Source organism: Papio anubis, chromosome 3, assembly GCF_008728515.1.
Source record: "Papio anubis isolate 15944 chromosome 3, Panubis1.0, whole genome shotgun sequence".
NCBI lineage: Eukaryota > Metazoa > Chordata > Mammalia > Primates > Cercopithecidae > Papio > Papio anubis.
Window position 1 is genome coordinate 133,262,094 of NC_044978.1, and position 25,703 is coordinate 133,287,796.

Below are 25,703 nucleotides of genomic sequence, written 5' to 3' on the forward strand. Positions count from 1 at the left end.
TGAAACTTCATCTCTATTGAAAATGAAAAAAAAAAAAAAAAATGAGCCTGGCATGGTGGCACGCACCTGTGGTCCCAGCTACTTGGTTGGGAGCCTGAGGTGGCGGAAATGTTTGAGCCTGGGAGGCAGAGGTTGCAGTGAGCTAAGATGGTACCACTGCATTCCAGCCTAGATGATAGAGTGAGACCCAGTCTCAAAAAAAAAAAAAAAAAAAAAAGTATTGATATGGAATAATCTCCAAAATACATTTTTAAGTAAAACAACAACTAAAACAAAACAAAAATCCAATAATAATAACACAATTTCAAGATACAGACATATTTTGTATGCTACCTTTTGTATTAAGAAGAGAAAAATGAGTATATTTGCTTGTAGATATATAAAATATTGCTGCAAGGATTAATAAAAAATTGCTATCAGAGAAGGAAAATGGTGCCTGGGGAACAGAATGGATGGAACAGTTTTAGCTTAACATCCTTTTGTATTTTTGGAATTTTAAACTATATGAACTTATTACCTACTCAAAAATAATAAAAAATTTAAGATCTGGTGCTCCTCACCTAGGCAAAACTGAGCAAGCATGCACTCCGAAGTTTCTGTCAGTGATGATGGATTCGTGCTGGTCTATGCTTCAACACCCTTTTCGTCTGCTCTTTGCTGTACGGGGAGGTCAGCCTGGCCATGCAACTAAGGAAACCATAATTTTCTTATCCATCTTGGTTATCTAAAAGCTCCAAGCTGGGCAATGTGAGTAGTTTTCAAAGTCAACAGCTGAGAAATGCTTTTTAAAGTAATGTCTGTTAGGTCACAAAATAAAAGTTTACTTAAGTTACTTTTCCCAGACTTTCTGACTCCTGTTTATTAGTTGATTTCTCTGCCCTGCCCACTCCCCGCCACCCGCCTACTTTCCTATTCCTGGTAGCTCTAGCAGTTGGTTTTCAAATCATACATTCCTCAAACAATAAATCCAAAGATGACCTAGACAAACAACTACGAAATTAAGTCAAAACATCAATAAAAATGATTAAGAAAAAACGGCGTTTATTTTTATTTCTCTAGTCTGTATTTTCGGAATTGACTAAATGTCAACCTACAAAATTTAGAAAAACATATTTTAATTGCCAGTTATCAAATCCACCTCTTCTGTCAGTACTGGGCTTAACTGAATTTATCATATCTCATGAAAGCGCAATATTATACTAACTGCCCTCATTTAGTCAATGCTAAACACTTACCCTCCACTTGCTGCTAATGTTACCTTTGTAAAACAAACAAATATGCCACTTATCTGTACACACACACAAAAAAGTTTAATGGTTCCCCATTCACCTACAAAATAAGATGTGTATATTTTGGCACAGTTTAAAAAATGTCCTTCACTATCTGATCCATTTCATTTTCTGATCGGTATGTTCTCTTATTGAGATAGCCAGGTGGGAAGGGGGTCTCCAGAGAATCTCCAACCAGCCTGTGCACTGCAGGGAACGTGCACTGGGGTGGAGCCCCAGGAAGTCTGCACCATTTGCGGCAGGGAGGAGCCTGGCCCTTCCTCTTCCTGTGTGAAACCTGGGATTCAAACGCCGGGCAGGAAGTGCTCTAGTAGGGACTCAGGCCTTGGGAGAGTCCCTTTTTCCCCCTTTTCTTCCTTTTCACTCAGTAAAACCCTGTCTTGCTAATTGTCTGCGAGCCCGAATTTTCGTGGCTGTTGGACAAAGAACTCCATCTTTAGCTGAACTAAGGAAAAAGTCCTGCAGCATTATTGTCATTTGTCAGACTCTGTGTGTTAGTTATGTATCTGAAAACAAGCTTCAAAGAAGGATTATGGTCTTCATTTTACAGATGAGGAAACTGAGGCCCAGAGAATTTCAGCTTATCCAAGGTGTGCATTTACTAAGTAGCAGAGTTGAAATTCAAAACCAAGTCTGACTCCCAAACTCATGTTAAGTGTCTCCAAGAGTACAGAATGGGAAATAAACATGAACTCATGATGTATGTGGATAAAAGAAAATACAGACAAAAGGGGTAAATTTCAAAAGCATTTTTGAAAAGTAACTTTGCCCCAAGATCTTTTCTGATAACACCAAACAGCAGCAATTGTTCCATTTCTCCTCTTCTATATCCGTTTGTTGTTTTACCAACCTCAGGACACTTTGCACATATTGCCTCTTCTGTAGTTTCAGTGTTTGTCTTTCCAAACCTCATGTTGAAATTTAATCCCCAATGTTGGAGGTTGGGCCTAGTGAGATGTGTTTAGGTTATGGGGGTGGATTCCTTGTGAATAATGTCCTCCCTTGAAGATGAATGAGTTCTCCATTAGTTCCCATGAGAGCTGATAGATAAAAAGAGTCTGGCACCTACTGTCCCTCTTTTCCTTCCTCCATCCCCATTTCATCTCTGCACACACTGGCTCCCTCTTGCCTTCTACCATGAGTGGAAGCAGCCTGAAGCCTTCTCCAGAAGCAGATACTGGTGCCAGGCTTCTTGTACAACCTGTAGAACTGTGAGTGAAATAAACTTCTTTTCTTTATAAGTTACCTAGCCTCAGGTATTCCTTTACAACAACACAAACAAACTAAGCCTTATACTTGGTTATTTTTTGGCTGCCTTCTCTTCCCTGCATGCTTGGGAAACAGAGTTCTAGGCAGAGGGTGCAGCTGGTGCAAAGCCCCTGTGCAGGGGCTCATGGGGAAGAGTGAGGAGTTCAGAATGGCAGCTGGAGCCAACCAGGTGAGGAGAGAATAAGGGGCAAGATTAGAGACACAAGGTGGAGGGATTTATGCAGGGCTTTGCACATGCATCTATTTGCAAAGAGGTTCCTGCAGACCAAGCTATTTCAAACTGCAAGTCCACTGACTTCCACTCTCTGCCACTTCTGAAGCCCAGCTGAACTTATTATTTTTTTCCATAACATTAATCACCTAAAATACCAAAACATTTACCCATTTATTGTGAGTATTATATATGAAATGTCTTCCCCTGCTGGAATGCAGGCTTCAAGGGGCAAGATTTCGTCCTTTTTTGCTCATTGATACCCTAAGTGCCTAGATCAGGGAACAGCCCATGATAAGCTCTCAGCAAACACTTGTTAAATGAATAAATACTGCCTTTTGTGTTTTAGCCTGCATTTGTAGTACTCTACAGTTTTTATGGTTTTCAGTTAGCTTTGACTAATTGCACTCAAAGATAGATTTTTCTCTGAGGACATATATAGGTGAGGTAATCATACATCCTGGGTGTTTTGGGAATAATTATAGTTCAAATACTAAGCAATAATGCCACCATAAGTATTATTATGCTACTCTCAATTTTCACTTAAGATATGGTTTTAATATAAAGGGATATAGATCAGTGTTTTGGGGGGCTAATTTAGATAATAAATTCTATTCCTCTAAAGTCATCTGCTATGGAGACAGGAAATTTCAAATTCTATTTGTAGATAGGGTACATCTTATTTGGGGACTTGTAAGCAACTGATTACAATACCTCTTTTTGTTTAAAATACTTTGGAAAATGTAATAATAAATACATTTACAGAAAAATACCCCAAATTAAATAATATTCTTTCAAATTTGTCTTTCTAACCTAGGGAATACTTATTATAACTATATTTGCTCCTTGGACGTTTTCTGGAACATTTAAAACTTTGTGATGAGTTCATTAGGGTAACAGTGGCTAGGAACATATGTTGACCTTGCAGACTACTATACTTTAGAACAAAGCTAAACATTAAAATACTGTTTCCCTTCCAATAAAATTTCAGCTGATGCTTATTTATTATAATATACCATGAATTATTGGGCTTGCCTTCCTTCCTTCGTTCCTTCCTTCCTTCCTTCCACCCTTCCTTCCTTCCTTTTTTCCCTTCTTCCCTTGCCCCTCCTTTTTATTTGGCATAGGCCTAATAGAATTTATTTGCCAATATTTTATAACAGAATCAATATGCTGTTTTTCATTACTTACTTTGTTGCAATGTAATATAGTTTGTAACTGAAATGATAAGATATGACAATTTTTAAGCCACTTCTTAGGAGAAGTTGAAATGCACGCATGGGTGAGCTCCACCATGTTATGTAATACCATACTCAAGTAAATTAACACAAAGCTCTGTATTTTTGTATATTTAATGTCAAAGATTAAGAATAATGTTCAGTTGTAAGGGTGGGGTGCAGTATTCTCAGTACTGCTTATAGGAACACAAATTAACCAACGGATTAAGAATATTACCAATATTTATACCCTTTGAGCCAGTAATTCTACCCCTTGGAATTGAATTTAAGATAGTTAACAAAATAACTGGTTAGGGTTTATGAACAATCAAGTTCATTACAGGGTTATACAGAAGAAACTTTCTCAATAACCTGCCCCCAACAGACAGACAAGCTTTCTGTTCCCAAGGTAGGACTTCCTGAGGAGGCCATGACTCAAGGAATCGTGGTAGCTAGTGGACCTCTCTCTGGCAGGCTGGCCCAGTACCTGTCACCGATATTGCATGAGACCAAGAGTAAGTGGCTCTTCATAAACTTACGCATGGCACTTACTCTTGTTCTTGTCACCACATAATTTGACTACAGTTATATTATATAAAGAGGATGAAGCATGAGTTCAAAAAGTGTTCTTGTTCCTTTGAAATGAAGTTGAATGGTTTGGGAAAACTTGACAAAGGTGGGCTGCTAAAACCAAGTTACTATTGAATTAAGGGTGAGTGAGACAGCTGTAAAAGATAGGAAAATCGTTGCGAACACCTAACATTCTTATTCTTAATTATGATTGCCTCTCTCCATTGTAACAAAATGGAAGCAGAAAAATACTGACGTTCCATAGTGAGTTTCTGTAAGAAAGATGAACCAAAACTCCAACCAATGGATCCATTCTCAAAGACATCTGGCCTTATAAATGATTAGTGAATGATATAAACTCACTAAATCGTTAGTGAATGATACAAATTCAAGTGTTTTGTTGAAAGAAAAACCTTAGGAATATATGTGTCATTTTTATAATTCTTCATTTTTACTATTTTTTGATAAATTATATCAATAAATTGTGATGCTATAGGCTGCAAGAAATTTATACCTAACATAACATGTAGAGAAATATATATGTAGAAAAAATATTAGAAGGAAGTAGACTAAATGTCAGTTGGTTACCATATGGTGCGGTTATGGGTGATTTTTAAAACTATTCTTTTGTATTTGAAAAACTCTGGAAACATAGTCTTACTTCAACTGTGTAAAATGTAGCGAAATGTAAAGAAGGGTAAGACTGGGACAACAAGATTCCTACCAAGTTGAACCCCATAGCCAAGAGGTTTCCCATTTTACAATCCTTGTTAAATCTTCCAAGTTAACCACCGCTAAGAATACTTACTCATGGTGCAAAATTGAGAAGCGTGTTCCTCTCAGCAATTGCACTTTTGAATCTTGTTTAATCTCAATGCACTCTCTGGGGTTTCCAGTATTACACTCATTCTGACTTGGTTTAAATCAGTTCCACACACTCGTATCAAGTATATAATTAGGCTCTACTAGATATCTGGGAAGAAATCTGGGATTAGACCTGCCTAGTTGAGGTACTCTTATGCATTGCTGCTTGATAGTACTAACCAGCTTTAGAAGGTTCACTGTCACCCTGACATGGAGGCACATGATGCCTCTGGTTCAACAGCATTAAAATGCCTTTTCTAGGAGTTGCTTTTCACTGCTCCTCATTGGTCCTTAACATTCTTTCCTGTCTGGGCCCCAGTCCATCTCTGGCTTCTGGTGTAAGCCATATAGATGCCACAGTCTCTTTTACTTCTGATTTTAGGATCTATTTTTTCTTCTTTTGTTATTAATGTCTATAAGTACTACATGCATTTGAGTTGGACTTTGAATAGGGAAGATTTCAACTGTACAGGAGGGAGGACATCAGAGAAACCTATACAAAGAAAGGTGCAGATGTTGGAGGAATATTTCACTTATTCAGGAAAGGGTGGGTTGTCCTGAAAGCTTCAGCATAGTATATTCATAAGCAGAGGTATCACTAGAAACATTTATCATCTAGCACTCACCTAGATGTGCCTGACTTATCAGATTGGGTGATATTTGTAAAACCATAATACCGGCATGTAGTTACACAAAAGTGGCTATTACTGGGAGATAACAAACATCTTATCTCCCAAACATCTTATCTTGTTGTAAGGGTGGGGTGCAGTATTCTTAGCACTGCTTATGGGAACACAAATTAACCAATGGATTAAGAATATTACCAATATTTATACCCTTTGAACCAGTAATTCTACCCCTTGGAATTGAATTTAAGATAGTTTGGGAAATTATCTTATTTCCCAAAATTGGAAAGCCTTAATAGCCTCAACAAGTTTGGGCTTTTGTGGTGGGCAATAAGAAGCTACTAGAGGTTTTCCAACAGACCAGTGAAACAATTAGAAAACTTACAAAGGAAGCAGATTTAAAGTTGCACTGATTAGCAGGGGAAAGTCCACAGGTAGAGATATCAACTATGAGGCTATTTCCATACAAGAGATAGGAAAGAATCCATCAATGTTGTTAGTAAGAATACAAAGAGAAGAGATATGGAAATTATTACAGAAGTGGCATTGGCAGCATTTAATGACTGGTGGCATGTAGGAAGCAAGGCTAGAAAAAGAATCAGGGATGATTCTAAGATTTCAAAGCAGAGTGACTAGGAGAATGTTGGAGAGGTTGCAAAGATGGTTCAAGCTCAGGGAACAAGGCTAGACTAGAAGATGTCTATGGGTAGCTATGCCAAGGGTAGGCAAAGAGCACAGGCTGGGCAGCTCTGCTACCCCTCCCGAATCCCCCCACAACTCACTTCAAATAAATGTATAATCCAATAAAAGCAGTGTACTTCCCATGAAGCCTCCCTTTCCAACTGAGTTGATCCTGAAATTCCCTTTTATGTAAAAATTCCGAAGCCACTACTAAAGTATACAAGTGTGGAAAGATGGGAATAGCAGGCCCACAACCAACTGTGTGGTGGAGCTGGCTCACAGAGCTGCTTGTGTTCATCTCTTCCCAACGCCATGACAGTGACATCATGTAGGTAGCCTGAAACTGGGCCACTGTGGGAATATTCACACCCCAGAAATTGGCAAACCCTCTAAATTCAGGCACTTTTCCCCTAGAAAGCCAGTTGCTAAATATTTATATCTCTCTTGAGGAACTGGCTATGAAAGCAAGAAAAATAGTGAAGTATTACATAACCCTTGAATGACTCTTAAGATAAACTTTAAGAATATCAGCTGGAAGGAGAAAAAGGAGAAGCTCATGAGTTTGAGGTATGATTGATATGCATGGCTATGAAAGTTCATGAAAGGTGGGATGGCAAATTTATTCCCTTGCAGAAGGGATCTCCAAATATTTCTAGGTTACTCATCGGTACCTCGAGGAAAAAAATTTCCTCTGCTTTTTTTAAACAATGTTTAATACTCTAGTACAAATAATGTTTTTCAAAGATGACCGTTGTTCCTGCTTCTCATTCTTCCTGTTAGAATGGTCCTGCTGGGTTTCCTTTACAAATTAGATGAATACTTAAATTGAGCAATAATGAAAATCTTCAGTAGGCTAGCCTGCTGAATGTGGGAAGCAATTATGAAGGAGATAGCAAATCACCATGGTAGTATAATACTAAACTTCTCTTTCAGGGTATCTTTTCAGAACTAGATCTGTGTTACAACGTCCACACCGCCCCCTCTACAAGCCCCATCTGCACAGTCTTTCTCCTACCTCCTCCAAAAGGCTAGTGTATTTTGTACTCACTCTTTTCATAATGAATCATTTCTAAGGCTTAATCCTTCAACTGTGAAATTTATTACAGAAATTGTTCACTAGAGCAGGCAAGATACAAGAGATGATTATATCTAACTGATGTTTTGCTTGGATTAAGGTTAAGATACCATGATTTAGAACCATATTCTCCTATACAAGACAAAATATGGTTCTTTAAGCCTAGTCAACTGTTGAAAAAAAGTGAGGATTGTGCAGTAGGAATTTCCATTTCATCTTCAAGAAAGATGATTAGGTGCTACAAAGTAATCCAATCTCTTGCTGTGTGGTTTGAGCACATAACTGGTGCTCAAAAATGTTTATGGAAAGACTGGAATATTTTCCTGTAACAGTAGGGTTCCATTACACTAAGCTTTATATCAAATATTTGAGGAACTAAGAGAATAAATGCCCTTTTAACTTAAAATAATGTTTTCAACTGTTGGATTAATTTACTCAATGAATAATATGCAAATCTTGAGTATTAATTCTCTTAGCTTGAGTATCTTTAATTCTCACTTAAGGAGAAAATATTTAGCATGATTTATCAATTCATTACCATTTTAAAGTTGCCCAAACAGAATACATGGTGATATTAAAAAGTATAAAGAAAGTGACAAGAGAGATATGATGAATTTATTCACCATAAAAAGGGGAAAAGGAACAGGAGAAATAAAGATAAGAAGACTTCCCTTTGTCTAGTGGTGCTACAGCTTCTCAGGAATGAAGATGGTAGATTAATGTTCATGACTTGTAACGTCGGTATAAAAAATCTGGTGAAGTCAGTCTCTCTTCAATTCTTTTTTTTGCCAAAACAAACAAACAAACAAAAAAGCCAAAAAAACAAAAGTGAGTTAACTGAAATCAAGTAACTTATCAAAGTTGTCAGACAAATGTATACCTCTCTGGTAATTTAGGGGTACATCACTGCACCTGGCTAATTTTTTTCATATTTGAAGAAAGGAGGTTTAACCAGGTTGCCCAGGCTGGTTTGCTATAAATTTCATGCATCAAGGTACACATAGGAGAAACAATAACTAATTAGACATATTGCTAAGGGCCAAGTGAATGACAGAAAACAAAAAGTACTATGTAGAAATTGGAACTTGGTGCAGCCTAGAAGAATAAATATGCATTGCGTAAGTGGCGACTGAAAGAGAAGACAAACGTGTCAAAGGCTACAATGCTGAGGGATAGGTACCATGGTCATGCTGTGAAGCGGAAGGATCTGACTAGTGTTTTGAATACAATGTGATCTGACTAGTGTTTTGAATGCCAGACTATGGAGCTGATTAGTGGCCTGAAGAGTATACACCCCATCCTAGAGGTTAGCAATATACTATGATGTAGGAACATATTTTGTGAACAGTTACTATGCTCTAGGTGCTTTTATGTTCTAAAGATTTCATAAGCATTATCTTTATTGAAACTTCACAATAATCCTAGGAGGTAGAACTCATTTAACTCATATTTTATAGTCAATGAAACTGAAGCTCAGAAAATTTAACCAACTTGCCCAAAGTCAAATAGCTAGTAAGAAATACTACTAACTTTAGAGCCTGCATTCTTTGTAAGCTTATTGACATGGTACCATGGTAGGAATGGCAGGATCAAAGACCCATTGACAGTGCGTGGTATAGACATACCATCATCCAGGACCCCCTTCGGACACCAAAATCCATGGATGCTCAAGCCCATTAAACAAAACACGGTATTTGCATATAGCCTATATACATCCTTCCATGTATTTTACATTTTTTCTATATTACTTATAATACCAAATACAATGTAAATGCTCTGTAAAGAGTTGTTATATGGTATTTTTAAAACTTGTATTTTTTATTGTTGTATTGCTATTTTTTATTTTTTAAATTTTTTTAATTTTTTTATTTTTTTTGGGATTTTTTAAAATTTTATTTCCAGATAGTTTGTTCAGTGCATAAAAATGCAACTATTTTTTAATGTTAATTTTGTATCCTGCCACTTTACTGATTTCATTCACTAGTTCTAACAATATTTTGATGGAGACTTTAAAATTCTCTCTATATAAGATCATGTCATCTGCAAACAGAAACAATTTAACTTCTTCCTTTCTGTTTTGGATGCTTTTATTTCTTTTTCTTGCCTGATTACTCTGACTAGATCATTTAGTATTATGCTGAACAGAAGTGGTGAGAGTGGGCATTCTTGTCTTATTCCTGATCTGAGAGGATATGGTTTCAGTTTTTTACCATGATGTCAGCTTGATATGCACTTGTCATATATGGCCTTTATTATGTTGATATGTATTTATTCTAGACCTAAATTATTGAGAAATGTTGTCATGAAAGGATATTGAGTTTTGTCAAATGTGGGTTTTTGCAACTATTCAGATGATTGTATACTTTTTAATCCTTCATTCTCCTAACTCAGTGTATCCCATTTATTTACTTGCATATGTTAAACTATTCTTGTGTCCGAGGGATAAATCCTACTTTATGTTGGTGAATAATCTTTTTGTTGTATTATTGAATTTGGTGTACAGGATTTCTGCATCTACCATCATCAGGGATATCGGCCGAATTTTCTTTTCTTTTAGTGTTCTTGTATAGCTTTTGTCTCATGTAAAATGAGTTTTGATGTGTTCTCTCCTCTTCAATTTCTTGGAGGAGTTGGAGGAGGATTGATATTAATTCATTCTTAAATATTAGGCAGAATTATCCAGTAAAATAATCTGTTCCTGCACCTTTCTTGTAGGGAAATTTGTTGGACTGTAGTTATTTTTAGTATTAGCTTATGAACATTTGTATATCGGTAATTCTTATTTATTTATTTATTTATTTATTTATTTATTTTTTATTATTATTATACTTTAAGTTCTAGGGTACATGTGCATAACGTGCAGGTTTGTTACATATGTATACTTGTGCCATGTTGCTGTGCTGCACCCATCAACTCGTCAGCACCCATCAACTCGTCATTTACATCAGGTATAACTCCCAATGCAATCCCTCCCCCCTCCCCCCTCCCCATGATAGGCCCCGGTGTGTGATGTTCCCCTTCCCGAGTCCAAGTGATCTCATTGTTCAGTTCCCACCTATGAGTGAGAACATGCAGTGTTTGGTTTGGTGTTCTTGTGATAGTTTGCTAAGAATGATGGTTTCCAGCTGCATCCATGTCCCTACAAAGGACACAAACTCATCCTTTTTTATGGCTGCATAGTATTCCATGGTGTATATGTGCCACATTTTCTTAATCCAGTCTGTCACTGATGGACATTTGGGTTGATTCCAAGTCTTTGCTATTGTGAATAGTGCTGCAATAAACATACGTGTGCATGTGTCTTTATAGCAGCATGATTTATAATCCTTTGAGTATATACCCAGTAATGGGATGGCTGGGTCATATGGTACATCTAGTTCTAGATCCTTGAGGAATCGCCATACTGTTTTCCATAATGGTTGAACTAGTTTACAATCCCACCAACAGTGTAAAAGTGTTCCTATTTCTCCACATCCTCTCCAGCACCTGTTGTTTCCTGACTTTTTAATGATCACCATTCTAACTGGTGTGAGATGGTATCTCATTGTGGTTTTGATTTGCATTTCTCTGATGGCAAGTGATGATGAGCATTTTTTCATGTGTCTGTTGGCTGTATGAATGTCTTCTTTTGAGAAATGTCTGTTCATATCCTTTGCCCACTTTTTGATGGGGTTGTTTGTTTTTTTCTTGTAAATTTGTTTGAGTTCTTTGTAGGTTCTGGATATTAACCCTTTGTCAGATGAGTAGATTGCAAAAATGTTCTCCCATTCTGTAGGTTGCCTGTTCACTCTGATGGTAGTTTCTTTTGCTGTGCAGAAGCTCTTTAGTTTAATGAGATCCCATTTGTCAATTTTGGCTTTTGCTGCCGTTGCTTTTGGTGTTTTAGACATGAAGTCTTTGCCCATGCTTATGTCCTGAATGGTACTACCTAGGTTTTCCTCTAGGGTTTTTATGGTAATTAGGTCTAACATTTAAGTCTCTAATCCATCTTGAATTAATTTTCGTATAAGGAGTGAGGAAAGGATCCAGTTTCAGCTTTCTACTTATGGCTAGCCAATTTTCCCAGCACCATTTATTAAATAGGGAATCCTTTCCCCATTTCTTGTTTCTCTCAGGTTTGTCAAAGATCAGATGGCTGTAGATGTGTGGTATTATTTCTGAGGACTCTGTTCTGTTCCATTGGTCTATATCTCTGTTTTGGTAGCAGTACCATGCTGTTTTGGTTACTGTAACCTTGTAGTATAGTTTGAAGTCAGGTAGCGTGATGCCTCCAGCTTTGTTCTTTTGACTTAGGATTGTCTTGGCAATGCGGGCTCTTTTTTGTCCGGCACTCCCTAGTGAGATGAACCCAGTACCTCAGTTGAAAATGCAGAAATCACCGGTCTTCTGTGTCGCTCGCGCTGGGAGTTGGAGACTGGAGCTGTTCCTATTCGGCCATCTTGCTCCTGCTATTTTTTATTTTTATTTTTTTGAGTAATATTTTTGATCCATGGTTGGAGGAATCCATGAATGTGAAATTCATGGATAGGGAGGGCTGGCTGTATTGGGGATAGTGGAATAAAGGAGATGGACAAATGGTTAAAACAATAGTCCCTGGACAAGCAATGAGAAGGGCAGTAAAGAAAGAAAGACAAGAGTGCAATTCAAGTTTTGAAGCCAGAATGATCGGAACTTGCTCTCTATTACAGACTGAATATTTGTGTCTCCCCACAACTCATGTTGAAACCTCAAACCCAATGTGATGGTTATTTGGAGGTGGGGCCTTTGGGAAGTGATTAGGTCATGAGGTCAAGGACCTAATGAATTCTCAGATTATTGCTTTTGTAAAGGAGACCCCAGAGTACTCCAGAAACCTCCTTCCACCATGTGAGGATGCAGCAAGAAGACAGCTGTCAATGAACCAGAAAGGGAGCCTTCTCTAGACACTAACTGCTGGCACCTTGACCTTGGACTTTCCAGCCTCCAGAAATAAATTTCTGCTGTTTGTAAGCTACGCAGTCTGTGGTATTCTGTTATAGCAACCTGAAAGAACTAAGACAGACTAACGGATTATGAAGGGTGGTGGAGGAAACAAGAACCTGGAGACGGGGCCTGGATCTTAGTGGGAAGGCTGTAAAAGTTGGGTTTCTAGAAAAAGACTGCAGGAAATGAGTGGAAAGAGGAAGGCAATGGACTCACAAAATGGCAATTGCTGGTGTTGGGTACTGAGTGGGATCATGCCTACCATATCACATACATCTCTGCTGACTCCATAAGCAATTTCCTTTTGAAGATTCATGATCAGTCATACCAGAGTGGCAATCACGATTATCACTGCATTTATCAGTTTAGAATTTATGAAAATGAAATTTCTTTTGACATTCTCCATTACTCTCTGAGCCTTTGACTCAAACTTCCATTTCCCCTGAATTTGTCTGGTACTTTTCTGATGGTATGTTTCTGATTGTTTTAAAATGACTGTGGTTAGTAGAACTTTTGCTTTAATGGAATATTTAGGCTATCACAAACTTTCTCTGTTAATCAGCTATACCAGTGGATTTCATGCTTTTCTGGCACCATCCAGTGTGAAAAAAAATGATATAACAATCCAGTACACACATTCATATTCAACCACCTACCTATTTTACCAAAATCCAGTGTTAATAAAACAACACTTACCTTCTCATATTTTCTACTCAATTCGATTCCATTTTAAAATGCTCACTGAAACTCTCCAAATTGACATCCATAGTGACCCACAGATTGAAAACAGCGAGCTTAATTCAGAGCTCCATCCAAGTAGGTGACCATGTGTTCAGCTTGGGCTCTCTGCTCTCACAGAAACTGGCACATAGAGCTTAAGAAGTGTTGAAAACAAGAAAGAAGGAGTGAACCACATATTTTTTTTGTAGATCATTTATTTTTCTGAATTTAAGAAACATTCAGTAAATACATTACATGGCAATCTCACTAAGTTTATGCCATCTGAAAATTTAGTAAATGTGTTACCAATCCCAAATTCAAGTTAATTGATAACCTCAGTTATAACTTGAATCCAATCACCACTAAAAATTGGAGCTTAAATCTAAAATTGGGGTTTACGTCTCCTGAAGGTCATATTCATGACAAAGCAGAATATTACATCGATTTAGAACATAACATTTATTGATATAGAATTTCAATAAGCTGCAAAAAGTAGTTAATCTGGAATCAAATATATGTATGGCAACACAATCTCACCATTCCTGCCTCGGTAATTGCTAGAACATATACTAATGTTAAAAAATGTGCCTGGTTCGGGCATGGTGGCTCACACCTGTAACCCCAGCACTTTGGGAGGCCAAGGCAGGTGGATCACGAAGTCAGGAGTTCAAGGCCAGTTCAAGACCTGGCCAAGATGGTGAAACCCTGTCCCTACTAAAAATACAAAAATTAGCTGGGTGTGGTGGTGGGCACCTGTAATCCCAGCTACTCGGGAGGCTGAGGCAGGGAATTGCTTGAACCAGGGAGGCAGAGGTTGCAGTGAGCCGAGATCGGGCCACTGCACTCCAGCTTGGGCAACAGAGTGAGACTCCGTCTCAAAAAACAAACAAGCAAGCAAACAAACAAACAAACAAAAACATGCCTCATGATTACAGAAACACTTTTTTCACAGGCGCTCTATTCCAGCAAGCAAATCTCTGTGATATGACCTCACGAACCCCCTAGAAATGACCTGTGTGTAAAACACTCATGACTTGATATGTTATGGTCTGTGTCCCTCCTTCCATATGGTAGATCTTCTTCACTGTTATATCCAATGTCAGTGTAATTTAGTCCAATTAATTAAACAATTGTATACTAAGAGCACTGAGGATACGACACGAGTAAACATAGACTCTGCCCTCAAGAAGCGTATTATGAAGTCAGAAAGGCAGATGTCTAAACAAATGATAATTCCAGAGTGGGAAAGGCACACAATGAGAGGATGAGACAAATGGGGGAAGAGGGCTTGACTAAGACAGACAAAGATTCTGCCCGATGAGTGGTGTCATTTCTCTCATGACAAAGAATCTAGCACAGACAGCAGCACGCCGAATAAACGATTGGTGATAGAAGACAAAATAACCCCAAAGTGCTGCTTAACTGTGTTGTTGTCAAGGTGAAGTATGTTTGTGTTTAATTGTGCTTATTGAGATGAAACACATTTATTTTTGCCTGTTGTTGCTATCCTTACTAAGGCATAGGATAACAGCAAGGAGGCTGATTATCTATTTGGAAGTTCTCAAAGTATAGTTCCTGGGCTTTTCTGGGGTTCCAGGGTCTCTTTTCAGGGGGTTTGTGAGGTCAAAATTTCTTTCATAATTGTACTAAAAGTTACTTGCCTTTTTGACTATGTTGATATTTGCACTGACTGGACAAAAGGGTAATTATTTGATAGTAATCATCTTGATTTTCACCGTGTCCCTGAAGGCATGTCCAAAAGAAAACTTGCAGCAAGGCAGCACAGGGCAATGGGGAAAACACTTATTTAGAAGACACAGACTTGATGATTTTGGAGCCTTAGTGTCTTCATCTGGAAAATGAGAAGGTTGGCCTAGGTTGTGGATCCCAAACTTAGTTGTGCAGCACAATGATCTGGAAGGCTTTAAAAAAATTACAGGTGTCAGGAACTTGTAAGATAAGGCAGAGATTGGGCCTTCTGGGATGATGCTGTGGGTGGGAAAGGGTAGAAAGGACTACATTTGTCAGCAATGCTCTCCCAACCCCTTGTCTTTCCAGTGTTGCCTGCCTTCCTGAAAACCTTTCAGAGCTAATTAGATTGGTACTGAGGCAGGGGAATGATGACAGGTAGCTGCTGTCCTACTCCAGAAAAGACCCATTACTGACAGGTAAATGAGGTAGACGAGGAGGCGTGGATGACTGGTGTTTGGCACCAAATATGAACACTGAGGCAGGATGGGTATAGGAGCTGTGGATGTGGCCAGAAGAGCTTCAGCCTCTTTCACAAGCACTGTGTTCTGGTAGCTTCTATATTTTCCAGTAATGGACCAAGTAACTCTGTGTGTGGGGGGTGTGTGTGTGTGTGTGTGCGCGCGCAAGCGCACGCATGTGCACAGTGTATGGTATGTGAGCCCACACACAGGGTGTGGATGGGAAGCAGTTACCCTAAGAGTAAAGCAATGACTTTGTTTGCAAAGAAGGCTCAATTGCAAGACAGGTTTGGCCCTGTGATTTGGGTAACAGAACAAAAGCTGCATATCTAATTTGAAATTTTTACCGATAATGTCTATATTTTGCTAGTCAAGATATTCTAATCGATGTTAAAATAATAGTACCCTGCCGAGAGCCAGCAGCCAGTCAATGCTGGATTGAGTTAGCACATTCCTTGACCTTAGGTTATGTGGGTATCTTGGAATCAGTAGAAAAAGAGAATCAAAACAGACATAAAAGACAAAAGGATAGTTTTCCTCTTCTTTCTTCAGAACAGACTCCCTGACAGTTGGGTAAGATCTGCTCTGGCAGTTCGGTGCCCTGGCTAACAAGATAATAATTGCATCCACTCTTGGAGGAGCAGAATGCAGCTCTCCTTCCTCCTCTCACTCATTTCCTACCAGCCCTGCACAGAGCTGCCCAAGAAATGGTTGTGTAACCTTTGACTCAGTTGTTATTTTTTCCTTCCTTTAATGAAGTAGACCTTTGTTTGCCTCCTTGTGCACGTCACCAGCAATGACGAACTGTAATGCCGTCATGGTAATGCAATCTGGGATAGTGATCAGATGGGTTAATATTTGCCAACACATTTCACAAAGAAAAAACTCCAATCTGCCTAACTCACCTTAACGGGGGCCTGTTTTATGTGGAGCTCCCAGTTCCATAATGAATAATGTCTACAATTAACCTAGGCCAGGCCGATTTAATTTCAAGGAAAGGTTCTGCGAGTTTTACCTGCCTCAAGAGAACTGAATTCCAAGAAATTCTTGCTATAATTAGTAGAATTGGGATAAACAGTAGTACTTTTCTCTGAGCCCAGAGCCCATCTTGTCCCTTGCCACACAGCAAATAATATAGGGTATTTTTTTATGATAACAATGAATTTTGAATAGACCGGCCATTCTTTTAAAAGATACTTATTGAGTGCCTACTATGCACCAGATAACATGTACAATTTTATTTTATATAATTTTTACTTCTCTTCTTATTTATTCTGCAACTTGCCTATGCACTGCTCTTTAGGTGTCTTTAAAATATTTATTTTAGTAAGATTATTATAGTTCTTGCTGATGATATTCTAATTTATCTTTTAATGGAATCTTTCATAACTACAGACCCCTTTTATTAGTTAATACTGCACTAGTCACTTCAATTATCACCTAGATTTTGAATTTTGCTTTTGCTTATCATTTATATGCACAGACAGAACTAGTTGAAAAAGACACCATCAGCAATTTCTTTTGAAAAACTAGCTATCTCTCTAGTGTTCCTCTGCAGAAAGTACAGGTAATCTGTTACACGTGAGACATAGAGCCTCCCCTCACCTGAAAGCCTTGAAAAGTAAAAGAAGAAGATAATGTGAGTGTACTGCAAACCATTAAGAAATGAAGGAAGAAGTTAGAGACCATTATTCTTGTCAGGCATATTAGCACAGTACAGTGTTTCCCAGCCACTTTCCTATTACCCCACGAAGGGAGTTCAAAGTTGATGACATCGTTTCTCTTACTCTCATTTGTGGAGGGGGCACGTTGGCTGGGTGGTGCTTCACCTGCTGAGAATCTAGCAGGATGAGATGAGCTCCTGCAGCTCTAGTTGGAACGCATAATTAATATTCCTATATGGGGGTGGGAGGAGGATGTGTCCTATGAAATGAAAGCTCATAAAGATATGTGTCAAATATGCTGGTTTAGGTGGACCTATGTATAATAATTTACATCAAAAAGATAATTTTTAATGTCTTTTCTTACTTTTCAACTATTTATTCTGATACACGAGCTTCTCATACACATCTTGGGAGGAGTCTTCAGTACAAACAAAGAATTCTTCTCCTAGAACTATTAAAGTTGGAGGGTGCTGTGGCCTTAGAACAATCTATTTTCCATTGTAGTAGCTTTTGGGGTCATGGCTGACTTCTCAAAATAGTTTAGATCCAGGCCCAAATGGTAACCACAGTGGCCAGTATTCCCTTCATTTGTGGGCTAAATTCACAAGAAAACTGATAGAATTTGTCCAGGTGGGAGGCATGAGTGACCTGCAGGAGCAGAAGGTCCATCCCCAAGGAGAGGTCTGCAGTCCACAGACTGGGCATGCCAGGGAAGGGACCAGGACCCCCAGGGAAAGCAGGACTGAATGTTTCCTGTTCACTATCCCTGGCTGCTGACCCTCATTCCGCTCACCAGGTCTACAGCTTGGCTTTGCCTCTGTTGTCACAGGACCTTATAGGGTCAGTGGACAATGCTGACCTTCAGGCTGCTTGTCTGCAACAAGGAGACTGCCATGTCTGCCCTGTCAGCCGACTGCTGAGTCACCTGACGTGAACATCTTAGTAATTCCAAACTCCTTTTTCATCCTCTGCCTTTGGGTATCTGAGCCTTCTGGGTTCACTGTCTTGTCACCACTTGCCCATTGTTTGACTCAGAAAGTCCAGCCTTCATCACTGGAGTCCATCTAGTTTCACGCTATGGTCACTGATGACCTTCATGTGGAGGGACCCAAAGGACTTTCTGCCCTCATCTTAGTTGATCTCTTAGCAACATGTGCATGTTTGAAATATCTTTGAAATATGCGCTTCTGTTGGCCTCCATGACCCACACAGCCTATTTGTTTTCTTCTGTCTTTCTACCTGGTTCATCTTGGGTAGTTCCTGCTCCTCAGCTAGATCCATTCCTTGGTGTTTTTCACTGTCCTCTATTTTCTCTGGGTGATCTCTCCTAATCCCACCGCTTTATAACCCCATGTATCAGTTAGCTATTGCTGCAATATTGCTATGTAACCGACTACCCTGAAACTCAGTGTCAGACAGAAGTTGGCATTTTCTGAGTGAGGAAAGTGAGGCTCAGTGAGAAAAATGAACTTCTCGGGGACATGAGTGACATGTGTTCTAAATCAGATTTCCAGTTCACTGTATTTTCTACTGTGTTCTGAACTTAAAGAAAGGATCGATCATTATCTGTCTCATTTCTATGAACAGCTAATGAGCTACCATATTTCAAAAATTTTTCAAAAATCTCTCCCTTATTTTTGTTCTCCAAAATTCTGTAAAAACATGCCATTAGTGTCTCTCGTTAACTGCCTTTATCTGATTCTTAAATGAGAGCTTTCGTTCATTTGCCACAGCTATAATGACATATTTAAATTCTCCTTCTTTTTCCAAATTGTCAAAAATAATCAGTTTCTATAAAATTATTAATTATGTCTACATTTTCAAGTTCAGTACAATAAAATGTTACTAATTTGGAATAAAGGAGGCATCCATTAAGATTCTTTGGCAGCACACAGAAGAAAATATCCTGGCTAGCATACAGACAAGAAGAATTTATTAGAATAACAATAACCAGCACCTATAGCACTTACTTTGATTAGGCACCATTCTAAGCACTGGACTCATTAATTTCAAGATTAATGCCTATGTAGTAGGTACTGCTATTAGCCCCACTTTACAGATGAGGAAATCAAGGCACATAGAAGTCAAGTAACTTGCTCCAGGTTGTGCAGTTAGGGTATGGCTAAATATGGATCTGAACCCAAGATGTGTAGCTCCAGAGTCTTAGGCATTACATCTTGTCCAAGGATCTGGGGCAGTCACAGAATTGAGGGGAAACCTATGGAAGCAGGTTCAAAGAGGGTAGAAACCAGGTCATGGAAGAGGCCTGTCACTGGAAGAAACTCTAATCACCCTCATCTCCCTAACCCTTGATTCCATTTAAAGGCTCCAGATCCAAAGTCCTGGGAGAGAGGCCCAATTCAGCCTTGATGAGGAGAAGGCAGGGCACCTTGACTGGCAGTTTCACCAAATGCTGAGCGCAGAGGGAAGAACCAGTTCCCCTAGAGAAGACAGGAGGATTATAAAAAGAAAACAATGAATTTGGGAGGTTGGACAGCAAAACACTGCCCATTACATGGAGCATGAAGGAAAGGAGATTTTTATTTCCTATTAACAAATAGCTCACAATGACAGCTGTGTGAGAAATTCCTCAACTGCCTTTAAAACGTGTCCTCAGTAGACTCTTTTATTTGGAAGAGATGTCCCAACTTTTTCCTGTCTCACCACCCGTGCCCCGCCAACATGGTCACTCTATAGAGTCCATGTGTTCCCACCTCAGTTGGATGACAGTGTGCTCAAGCCTCTATCATCAGCGAAAAGTCTTTCCTGGCCCATGTAGCTACTGACTTCTATACAGCTCTGCTTTCCTCACAACTCGACTTCTTAAAAAGACAGTCTACAATCCCCAAACTCCCCACTTCTTGCACAGTCACTCCAAAATCTACTATCGTGTTGTTTCTTCATCATTTCTGCCATTCCAGTGAAACTGCCCTTGCTCAAAGTCCAATCACTGGACTTTGCCCAAACAAATGAACATGTTTCTCTCCTTATTTTTGTTGCCTTCTCTGCAGCACTTGATATTCTGACCACTCTGTCCTCTGGAAGCTCTTATCTGCACTAGGCTTTTATTTGGTTTTCCTCTTTTCTCTACAGAAGTCTCCTCCTTAACACCCTTCTTCAGTTCTTTTTTCTCAGTTCATTTCCTAAATGTTGGCATTTTCCAGACCTTCTGTTCTTCTCACTCTATACACTCAACCTGGAGGACCTAATTACTTACATGTTCATAAATCTCAAAATTCATCTCCAACCAGAGCTCCCTATCGATATCCAAAATAGCAACTCTCCATTTAGAAGTCCTATTGATATCTCAAATTAAGTATGTCCAAAACTGATCCGTTTTCACCTCTAAGCATGTTCTTCCTTCTTAATTATCTCAGCAAATGTCATCTTCATCTTCTCATCCAAGCCAGAAACTTCAAAGCCATTCTCGCCTCTCTCTTCTCATTCCTCACATCCAACTAAACACAAAATCTTATAGACCCTTCCTTTGTAGTATCTCCTATATCTACCCACCTCCTCTCTAGTCTTCCTACTGATATAATGTAGGCTCTATCATTTCTTGCCAGAAATAAGCCTTCTTAAGTGATCTCTCTGCCTCCGATCTGTACCGTCTTCAATTCTCTACATTGCTGCCAGAGAAATTTTTCTAAAATGCAAATATGATCATGTAAGTCCCAGAATTAAAGTCGTTTTATGGTACCCACATATTTCAAGATGAAGTTCAAATTCTTGAGTCTGGCACACAAGTGAGATGAGGCTTCTGTTGCCTCTTAAGCTTCATGCCTCTTGTTAGGTCCCCCAGAGTCTTTCAATACAACCATAAGGAAGGATCAATGGTTGCTCAAATATGTCATAGCCTCTCTGCCTTCTTCCATGCTGCTTCCTGTTTCTTGAATGCTCTCTACTGTGTTGGACACTGTCCCCTAAAATTCAGGTCTGCCTAGAACTGGTGAATGTGATTTTATTTGAAAATAGATTTTTGTAGATATAATCAAGTTAGGACAAGGTCATACGGGGTTAGGGTGGGCCCTACATCCAATATGACGGGTGTCCTTATAAGAAAGAAATTTGACATAGACACAGACATAGACACAGACACACAAGCAAGAAGGGAGGAAAGTCCCATGTAAACTGAAACAGAGATTGAAGTGATGCATCTATTAACCAAAAAATGCCAAGGATTGCTAGCAACCACCAGAATTTAGAAGAGGGGCATTATATTAGGCTATTCCTGCATTGCTATAAAGGAACAGCTGAGACTGGATAATTTATAAAGAAAAGAGGTTGAGTTGGCTCACAGTTCTTCAGGCTTTATGGGAAGCATGGTGCTGGCATCTGCTAGGTTTCTGGGGAGGCCTCAGGAAACTTACAATCATGTTGGAAGGTGAAGGCGGGGATACGCACATCACATAGCCAGAATAGGAGCAAGACAGAGAGCAAGGTGCCACACAGTTCCTTTTTTTTTTTTTTTTTTTTTTTTTTTGAGACAGAGTCTCACTCTTGTCACCCAGGCTAGAGTGCAATAGTGTGAACTCGGCTCACTGCAACCTCCACTTCCTGGGTTCAAGTGATTCCCCTGCCTCAGCCTCCCAAGTAGCTGGGATTACAGGTGCCTACCACCACACCTGGCTAATTTTTGTATTGTTAGTAGAGACCGGGTATCACCATGTTGGCCAGACTGATGTTGAACTCCTGACCTCGTGATCTGCCCACTTCAGCCTCCCAAAGTGCTGGGATTACAGGTGTGGCGACCACGCCCAGCCGCCACATAGTTTTAAACAGTCAGATCTCACTTCTCACAGAGAAGTCACTCACTGTCGTGAAGGCAACACTAAGAGGATGGTACTAAACTATGCAAGAGAAATCTGCCTGCATGATCCAATCACCTCCCACCGGACCCCATCTCCAACACTGGGGATTACATTTCAACATGAGATTTAGGCGGGGACACAGATCCAATCTACATCAGACATGGAACAAATTATCCCTTAGAGCCACTGGAAGGAACTAACCCTGCTGACACCTTGATCTCAGATCATTAGCCCACAGAACAAGGACAGAACACATTTCTGTTGTTTTAAGCTATCCAGTTTGTGGTATTTTGTTATGACAGCTCTAGGAAACTAAAATACCCTCTCTACTCTTTCTTGCATTGCTAATAATCTCAACACGACTCAGCATTTTCTTCTATGGGAAGCCTTCCTTGCACTTTCCCATCGCTAAACCATTCCCCCTTATTTACAAGTCTTTCCTCTGTTGTCTCATTGCATTCTGAAGATCTTTATTATAATGCACTGCTATGCTGTCAGCTTTTTTTTTTTTTTTTTTGGGGTCTCTTTAGTAAGAGTACTGTAGAGAGTGAGTGGGTGCCTACCTGGTAGTCTCAGTATCCTGCATGGCACTGGCAAGAAGAAAAAGAAGTACAGTTACTGTTTGGTGAATGTTAACATGCCTCAAAAGAAGTGTGATTTTTATTTCATTCAAATGGAGTATTACAAATCATTAAGTAGAGTGGACATGTTAATAGGAAAAATAAAATCTCACGTAAGGCCAATGTGTATAATGCATTGCCAATAAAATTACTGTAACATAAAAGAATAGCTGTTTCTATTACTGAAGTTAATTATATTCACTAGCAATGATGAGAATTATGTTCATGCTATCTCAAATCATGAATTATTTGCTTCGAATTTATTTTACTGCTTTGAATAGTAGTTTATAACAAAAATCAATGTCATATGAGTATCTAAATAACAGAAATATCCTTTGTAAACAATAAGATACTGGGAGTCAGGAATGTTTCCAACATGCCTTGTTACCTTGACCCGTAAGGGGTTATAATCTGTCACCTGCTTCAGCGGTGTGCATCTATTATTGGGATAAACTCACAGGTTTATAAGGCTCATTAGGAAAGGAAGGATCCAAAGTGTGTAGAACAAGCTTGTCCTTATGCAGCCCTGGATAGCTTTGAACATAGCTCAACACAAATCTGTAAACTTTCTTGAAACTTTATGTGATTTATTTTTTTTTAAGTTGATCAGCTATTGTTAGTGTTAGTGTGTTTTATGTGTTGCCCAAGACAATTCTTCTTCCAATATGACCCAGGGAAGCCAAAAGACTGGACAACCCTGGTGTAGAACATCAGTCTGACAAATCACTTCTCAGAAGTATGGGATTTTTACCCAGTAAAAACTACCTCTTCGTGGCCCGAGGTGGCTCAGTGAGCTGTCCCCACTTTGCTGTCATGGGAACTATGAATCACAGTCTCAGAGTCTACATTGAAGACCTCACAAATCTGTGGAAATTTGCCTCATAAACATATAATAAGCTGGACTTGTAAGAATTCACTAATTTGATGACTTGCCACACATGCGATTATGTTACCCTCAGATGGTAATGGAGGACTGTTTTTCTGAAAGTGATAAGAACATTATGCACATATATTTGGACCTAAAAGACCAATTGTTATTAATATTAACAAAGATAGCCAAGGCCTTTAGTGTTTTGTTTGTAAAATCCCTTGCTTCATTGAGGGCTATGAGATGAAGTAAAGCCAGGCCTTCAGAGTAATTATTTTTCTTATTCACTCAACTCATGCAGCTAAACAACAGGCCTATGTAGCACAAACATAAAACATTACTTTTTAGGCTATCCCAAATTGTTTAACATATACAATGTGCCAGTCCTGTGGTAGGTACTAGAGAGCCACAAAGACTGAATCCCTGCCTTCAGAGGCTCACATCTACTGGGGAGAAAGGTGATTTCATTGCCACAGATGTCAATGGTGACACAAGAGAAGAATGACTCATTCCAACTTTTGCAATCAGGGAAGGCTTCCAGGGAACCAGTGGAGATCTGCTGTAAAACAGGGAAGGAAAAAAATACCAGGAACAGAGTAAGTAATCACACAGATCATGGTACACACAAGGTGGGTAGAATCTGCCAGTCCTCACCTTCAGGAATTTCCTGTCTAGTGGGGGAGGCAGAAACATAAAGGGAGACTGGACTACAGTATAACTGTGAACCCTTCGGTAGAGCTCGGCATAGGGAATTAGGAGTGCACAATGCTGGCACATCTAAGAGAAGGCCCACCCAAGGCCTCTGAGTGTAAGCAACAGCAATGCTGCCTTGAAAACTGAGCAGGACTTCACCAGTGGTGAGGAAAGGGCATTTCAGGTGCATATGGACAAAGCATGAACAGATAAACCGGCAGCTGCTGGAGAAGTGGTTGAGGGTGGGGTGGGGCTGGAACAATATTTAGTTGGCATGGCTGCAGCTCGGGATGCAAGATATAGGGTTAAAGGGAGTGACAAAGTAAGACTGCGGGGGGCTTTGTAAGTGGAACTGTGAGAAGTAGGGCACCGGCAGCAGGAACTGAGGGAAGGATGGACCTAGAAATACTGAAAAGGTCAAATCAGCTGTGCCCTCTGATTGAATGTGAAGGATGAAAGAATGGAAGGATCCAAGGTTTTAAGACAAGGCAGAAAAGCAACTGTGCCGAGGTAAATGCTACGACAGATGGAATCACAGGGTATCCACCACAAGCTGGTGAGGTAAGAGCCTCAGCAGGATTCTGGAAAGGTGTGCTGGGCAGGATGAGCCCTGAAGGATGGGGAGTCAGCCAGGTGAAGGAATGGGTGGGTGGAAGAGGCCACTAAAGCAAATGAACGCATGAGCAGAGACAGGAGGCTGAAGACCACATGCTGGAGGACTGCCAGCCATTCAGAATTACTGTCCCTTACCTTCTGGAAACATTTCTCTGTGTGAGAGGCACGGTGGTTAACAATGCCTCTAGGATCAAATTATTCAGGTTCACATCTGGTTGGCCACTTGCAAGCTGTGTAGCCTCAGGCAAATTAGTTGACTCCCCAGTGCCTAAGGTTTGTAACACTTGCCACCCATGAGTGAAAATAACACCTACCTCTAGGATTGTTATGCTCTCTTAGAAGAGAGCTTTGCACACAGATTAGCTAGCAGTGACAGCGATAATATTAGTGATCATGGTAGTAGAATTACTTGGGCTTTCTTACTAACAGGAACTCACCACCAGGCCTACTTTCCAAGTTCACTGCCCCTTCCCTAGCTCCCTTTTCTCACCCTGAAATTGTCTTTGCAAAAATTATATCAGTGAGAATATTATGACAGTGAGGGAAATCTGATCTAGCCAACCCAACTTCCCATTCCTTGTCTTTAGCTTTCAAGCTGCCTTAATTATTCCTGGACTTAGGCCAAACTTTGGAAGACATTTAGGTTATAGTTTAAATGAGAATAATGAGACCATCAGGCCAGGGGAAGGAGAGGAGCCTGAATTCTGCTAATAGGCTGGTCACAAGATATGCAGCTTC

At 39.6% G+C, this 25,703-nt stretch overlaps 1 protein-coding gene across 11 annotated transcripts in view; it reads right to left on the reverse strand.

Moving 5' to 3' along the window:
• Nucleotides 1-25,703, reverse strand: part of GPRIN3 (GPRIN family member 3) — a 72,489-nt gene that overhangs the window by 23,704 nt on the left and 23,082 nt on the right. For 6 of the 11 annotated variants that reach the window (XM_021938429.2, XM_021938430.2, XM_021938426.2 and 3 more), the window contains 2 exons: nt 13,461-13,638; nt 561-8,580 (listed from right to left, as the gene is read on the reverse strand). The exons of 2 other annotated variants lie outside the window; for them this stretch is intronic. The gene's annotated coding sequence lies outside the window, so the exon portion shown is untranslated. Of the gene's footprint in view, nt 1-560; nt 8,581-13,460; nt 13,639-22,732; nt 22,760-25,703 lie in introns of all 11 variants that reach the window. 3 more of the 11 variants (XM_021938427.2, XM_021938425.2, XM_021938428.2) reach the window with 2 other exon arrangements.